General features: G+C 48.5%; 1 long non-coding RNA gene across 1 annotated transcript; it reads left to right on the top strand.

Annotated features, from left to right (window-relative positions):
• Positions 1 to 516: 516 nt before the first annotated feature.
• LOC120565054 lies at positions 517 to 1453 on the top strand. Its single transcript, XR_005640184.1, has 2 exons — positions 517 to 639; positions 860 to 1453. It is a non-coding gene; the product is annotated as an uncharacterized LOC120565054 (long non-coding RNA).
• Positions 1454 to 6925: the final 5472 nt, after the last annotated feature.

Below are 6925 nucleotides of genomic sequence, written 5' to 3'. Positions count from 1 at the left end.
ACTTTCAAATGAGGTTAGCTAACTAGCACTTTAATGAAATGAGATCCCTGTGGGTGGTGTACTCCTAACGACTAATGAGAAAATACAGCAAAAGACAAGATTTCTGTGGACTCTGATATTACATGGGTTTGCAATTAAAGGCTTTACGTAAGAGGCATCCACATGCTTGCTTTTTGTATAATGTGCTCATAGTCATCTTTAGAATTATGTTAGGTACACAGCCTCATTTTACCCTTGCAGGGCTACAGTGAAAATAATGACTTTTTCCCAGTAACTTGGTTCATACTGTAGGTGAGGGATAGGCAGTTCACATAGTTTGATCAAATCATTTGAACTTTTACTAAGTTGGACTTTGAATGGAATTATTTTTAATGTAAGGATACATTGGTACCTATAATGATCTTTCCTTTCATCCCGTCGCACTGCTGTCACAGCTATATTTTCCCTGTCTGATGTCTTTGTCAGGCACATGCATACATGCACAAAGCCAAAAAGAAATCCTGTTATGCATATGTAACGGAGTAGAATATACTTGGTTTAATTATGGCAAAAGCGGGGCAACACTGCCACCTATTGGCACGGTGGTAGTTATGACATTGTGTTTACGGAACTACACAGAGTGATGCGGGAAGCGCAGTGGTAGGTCACGTTCTCCCGCACGTCCGGGATAATTAATAATTTTGTGAGATTTCAAATGTTCATGCTTTGTATTTTGCCATGTAATGTACATATATTGACGTTAGCTAACTGTCTTGAGCCCAGACTATAAGCTATCTAGTCTTTAAAATGATATTTTAGAGACTTACTGAAACGTACATTGTCAGTATAATCATTTGCATCTGTTCCGTGTTTTGGTTAGACTGTTATCCTGAGACCAATGCGATTGACATACCACTGCTGTACTGTGTTACAGGTAATATCCTATGCATTTCTGTGTTAGTTTTCAATATGTTTCATTGCAATTATTGTTCGTCCGCATGAGCAGCTCTTTCTAACTGTTAAGTAGCTCACGCTAGTTTGGCTAGCTCATAGTTAGTGAAGCAGCCTGTTGATTAGGTGTGTATGACGTATACCTGTGCTGTGTTTATGCTCACCTCATGTTAAACGGCGAATGGGTTTTCTGCCTTTTTCTTATATTATAAAATGGATTACTGTGTGGTGTTTTCACCAATATAATGTCAGTACATATGGAGGTATATTTGATTGTGCAAATGTGAATACATTGTAGCCTAAGCATTGTACTGTATTATAATACATTAGGTAATATCCACTATACGATCACATCCAGTTAGTATAATTTCTTTTGTTATTATTATTATTTTTGTGATGAGATCACACAGAGTGATGCGGGAAGCGCAGTGACTGTTATCCTGAGACCAATGCGATTGACATACCACTGCTGTACTGTGTTACAGAGCAATAAGGAAGAGACAATAAAGACCCCTGTAATCCACCTGGCTGCCTGTGATGTGTAGGAGCAACAGTAGTGTGGAGCTGCATTTCATCACATACAGTTGTGACCGTCACATGTGCGTGACCCGTCGATTTGGAGTTAGCTCTTCACCCGGCCGGGACCATCTTACTGGACGGCTTCTGCATTGTACTACCAGGTGGACAGAGTGTTAGCCTTGCATAACTAGTACACTTAGTTTAAGTGACATTGATCTTATTGAGTTGTTTTGTTTTTGATGTACTTTTCTGTTTTGATTATTTCATGCTGTTTTGTTGAGTGACATTTCACAATGAGCTACATTCCAGGGAGTTTCAGTACGCCTTTTACTGGAGGTATGGGTAGAGGTAGGGGGACCCCTATGGTGTTGCACTTTGACAGTCCTATTCAAGGGGGTGACGTTCATGTGGTAGGGAATAGGCCAGATACAGCAGAGGCCCCTTCAGTTAGTGGGGAAGGGGTTCCTCTTCAGTGCCGCCACATTGAACTTGCACCAAGCACGCAGGCTGATGTCACACCCACACCACAACCTATCTTGCAGTCACCTGATGTAGTCAGTCAGATGAGTGAGATAATTAGACATGTTGGTCAGCAGCTAGCAGATAGTATAGTTGCACGCCTCAGCCCAACACATAGTGTGCCCACACCAAGCACTTCAGTTCAACATGACACGCCCACTAACACATCCACACAGAGTCTGGACCTGTCACGAGTACAGCTAGTGCCTCACAGGAAGGTGAATGAGCCTCCAACCTTCAAAGGGGATGGTCGCGACACTGTAGATGGTGCAGGAGTGGGAGGACCTATGAAAAATGCGTGGAAGAGGATGGATGTCAGAACTGAGCAAAGGCGAAGGGAAATACTCATCCACCTCGGGGTAGGGCTAAAGATGTTGTTAAGTTCGGAATGAGGAACAGTGGCATTGATGTGACCCCGAACCCAGACGCGCCATCTATGGTCTTCTCCGTAAACATTTTGCTGCTGTCCCCTGTTCACCTCTCCCCTAGCAGACTTTTACACTACACTGCCGAGGGTGATGAGGATGCGCCGATTACTGGCTGAGGCTCAATCAGGCGGCGGGACGTTGCTGCTGATCGCCTCAAAGAGCAAGGCAAGGAACTGGACTGCCCGAGCCTAGAAGTGACGCGTATGTTTATCAAGAACTGTCCCCTCCAAAGAGCTTCGCCATAACATTCAGGTCAAAGACGATTGACAAGTGGTCTGCGGTGGAGGTCCAGGACGTGCTGGATGCGTACCACTCAGAGATGGGTTCGAAGAGTCCTGCTACTGCTGCTGTGAGTAGGAAGCCCAGCGAGAATGTGTACGTAAACAAAGTCGAAATGCTTCACACTGCAGTGCCTCCACCTGACGCTTCAGACTCTCACACAGCCAAGACAACAGACCTTGCTGCTCTTGAACGTGTCATCACCATGCTGGAGAAAGTTCTACTGGAGAGATCTGCTCCGTATAGGGCCAGCACCTCCAGACAGCCTAGGTCGAAACCCCCCAGGATTGAGGGTCTGAATAACTTGCCATGTGCTGTCTGCGGTGATGCTGCCCACTCTGCTCTCACTCATTGCCGTGACAAGAAACTCTGGTTTTCAGTGCTATTCACCTGATCACTCCAGACGGGGCTGCCCTGTACAGACAATGTCCCGCACATCTGCACAGTTGGGAAACTAGTGGGTCTGCATCCAGGGGAGGACGATGCAGATCCTATTAGTGTACCTCCTAGTTGTGATATGGATGATTTTGAGTCAGTGTTTGAGTCATTCAGTTCCACAGCAGCCCCAGGCAAAACTGTTATATTTCAAGACACACAAAGAATCCAGAAGTCAGACAGTTTGTTCTATACCACTGTCACCGCGAAATGTTGCTCTGAAGGCGATGATTGACAAGTGGCTCGACAGGATGCACGTTAAGTGATGCAGCTGTAATCGCCTCTTGCAGCATGATCCAGACATGAGACCTTACTCTGCAGACGATGTCGTCATTATTGGATGTGGTGGTCACCAGGTCACACCTTCAGCAGTATGTGATGTGGAAGTGATGGTGTATGATTGCAAGATGGTTGTTCCTATGTTTGTGGTGCCTGGTCAGACTGACGCGATGTTATCCTGGGCAGCAACGCCATCAAGAAGATTCTTCAACTGATGAGGAAGACTGACAGCTATTGGCGACTCATGTCAGAGCCCAGCAGTGTTTCTGATGAAGACTGTCATCGCTTCTTCTCTCTTCTTTCCAACACAGAGAGATGGAGAGGCCAAACAGTGCCTGACAAGGTTGGCACACTGAAGTTACAACGGTGTGTGTGACGCTACAGCCCGCGAAGTGAACATCTTGTTGGGGGTAGGCTCCTGCTTCAGCACCAGTGTCAGTTGGCAGTGCAGTGATAGTCGAACCAACTCAATCAAGACGGATCCAGGAAAGTACTGGTTGGTAGACTCGTTACACCGATGTGGGGCGATCGATGGCTGCCCATGAAGGTCATCAACCCTTCCAGTGAGCCCATAGTGCTGAGGAGGAACACTAAGCTGGCAGATGTGTTTCCCTGCATCGCCGTGGAGGATATGTCTCAGCCTGGCCACATCCAAGTCCACTCTCAATCCGTGACTGATGCCACGACGACAAGGACCAGGGAGGATGTCAGAAGGGCATTAGACGAGCTTGGCCTACAAGATCTGGACTTGGATGCGTGTGCTGTCTCTGACGTGTGGATAGACAAACTTTCACAGATCATTGAGAGACATGAGTCAATTTTCTCACGGGACAAGATGGACTGTGGAGAGGCGTCTGACTTTGTGCACAAGATACATCTGGTGGATGAGAGGCCATTCCGCCTGCCTTACCGCAGAGTGCCGCCAAGCCACTATGAGAAGCTAAGAACAGCTCTCAATGACATGGAAGAAAAAGGCATCATTCGTAAATCCTACAGCGAGTACGCATCACCACTGGTTCTCGTCTGGAAGAAGAATGGGGACCTGCGCATCTGCACAGACTTCAGGTGGCTCAATGCGAGGACAGTGAAAGACGCACACCCTCTGCCTCATCAGGCTGATGCTCTCGCTGCACTCGGGGGAAATGTCTTCTTCTCCACCATGGATCTTACCTCTGGATTTTACAATGTGCCTCTGCACGAAGACCACAAACGGTACACTGCCTTTTCTTCCCCTTTTGGCCTGCATGAGTACAACCGGATGCCTCAAGGTCTGTCTAACAGTCCAGCTACATTCATGCGGATGATGCTCTCCATCTTCGGAGATGAGAATTTCACCAGCCTCTTGTGTTACTTGGACGATCTCATGGTCTTTGGCCCAACTGAGCAGATAGCACTTGAACGTCTGGAGATGGTGTTCTCTCGCTTGAAGAACCATAACCTCAAGTTGGCACCGAAAAAGTGTCACTTTCTGCGGAGATCTGTAAAGTTCCTCGGCCATGTCATTTCAGAGTCAGGAGTGCAGACGGATCCTGGCAAGGTTGAAGCCATTAGCCAGGTGCAAGTGTCTGACCTGATGGACAGTGACGGTGTCACTCCTTCGCAGAAGAAGATTCGGTCCTTCTTGGGGATGGTGCTGTACTATCAGCATTTCATCGAAGATTGCTCCACTAAAGCCAGGCCCCTTTTCAAACTCCTCTCAGAACAAAGGACTGGGGTGAAAGCCCAACGAGGGAGGAAGCCCAGAAATAAGCTCTCTGGTCATGTGAAGCTGTCGGCAGAGGATTGGACAACGGAGTGTCAGGGTGCTTTTGACCTGTGAAGCCACGATCCTATCGCACAGTGTGACCTTGGCCCATCCTGACTTCGGGAAGCCCTTCATTCTTGCTGTTGACGCTTCTTTTGATGGGATTGGAGCTGTTCTTTCCGCTCCGCTTCAGCCTGGTGAGAAATCGAGAACGCATTGTAGCGCCAGCCAGCAAAACACTGTCACGGGCTCAGTTGAACTACCCGGCTCACAGGCTAGAATTTCGCGCTTTGAAGTGGGCCATTTGTGACAAGTTCTCCCACTGGCTCAAAGGAAGGCATTTCACTGCATGGTCTGACAACAACCCCTTAACCTACATTCTAACAAAGCCCAGGCTGGATGCATGCGAACAAAGGTGGGTGGCGAGGCTTGCAGCATATGACTTTGACCTAAAGTATGTCCCAGGGCCGAAGAACACCGTGCGCTGATGCCCCCGGCCGCTGACCTTTTGTCCGGTCCAGCGTAAGCCACCGCCTGGTGAAAGAACCTTATCTGTCTTTGTTGGATGAGGTCAATGGAGTTGTTACTGGGACAGTACAGGATGCCTTCCGACTGACCACCAACTGTCAAGCTGTCCAAACCGCTGAAAGCCATGCTGATGGAGACCTTGGTCCAGAACAAGATTTCTGTCCGCCATCTAGAGGTGCCATCTGCCCCTGAGGAAGTGTCGGCAGTCTTGGATGTCCATCGCGCTGGTGGTGTCTCTCAAATGTCTGGCGCGCGAGCCCTAAGTGTACGCACTGCCTGAGGGAAGACCCATCCATTGTCCTCCCGCACAGTCAGTTGACCAATCTACAGCAGCAGGATGCTGCAGTGAGCAGAGTTCTCTTCTATGTTGAGCGGCATAGAAGGCCGAACGCACATGAACGGGCGACAGAGTCGGGCTGTGTACTCAGGCTGTTGAGGCACTGGGAGAAGCTGAAGGTGCGCAATGGAGTTCTCTACAGAGTGAAGAGTGACCGTCGCATGAACAGAAAGATCTTTCAGTTTGTCATACCAGAGTCTCTGAAACAACAAGTCCTGCACAGTGTTCACGATGCAGCTGGTCACCAGGGCCGTTCGAGGACTCTCTCTCTGGCCAGTGCACGATTCTTCTGGACAGGCATGGAGAAGGATATTGTGAGGCATGTGAAGCACTGCCGGAGGTGCATCTTAGGGAAGACTCCTGAACCAGCTGCTCGAGCCCCTCTTGAGATCATTCGCACTTCAGCTCCTATGGAGCTAGTATGCATTGATTTTTGGACAGCGGAGTCAAGTGATAAGAAGACTACTGATGTCCTTGTTGTTACGGACCATTTCTCCAAGCTGGCTCTCGCCTTTCCCTGTAGAAACCAATCTGCGAAACAAGTTGCCCGCTGCTTATGGGACAAGTTTTTCTGCATCTACGGGTTCCCCAAAAGGATCCATTCTGATCAGGGGGCCAACTTTGAGAGCAGGCTCATCAAAGATCTACTTGAGATGGCGGGTGTGCATAAGTCCCATACAACACCATATCATCCCATGGGCAACGGCATCACAGAAAGATTTAACAGAACCCTTGGGGGCATGATACGGACTCTTCCCCCAAAGTGCAAGTCCAAGTGGCCGCAGATGCTCCAGATGTTGACCTTCTGCTATAACTGCACGGTGCACGAGACCACAGGCTTTGCGCCGTTTTACTTGATGTTTGGGCGGATCCCGCGCTTGCCTGTCGATGTCATGTTCCATCATGTCCTGGAGGATGCTGACGTCG

Source organism: Perca fluviatilis, chromosome 9, assembly GCF_010015445.1.
Source record: "Perca fluviatilis chromosome 9, GENO_Pfluv_1.0, whole genome shotgun sequence".
Classification (NCBI taxonomy): Eukaryota; Metazoa; Chordata; class Actinopteri; order Perciformes; family Percidae; genus Perca; species Perca fluviatilis.
Note: the sequence above shows the minus strand (reverse complement) of the source record. Positions and strands in the feature narration are given on the sequence as shown.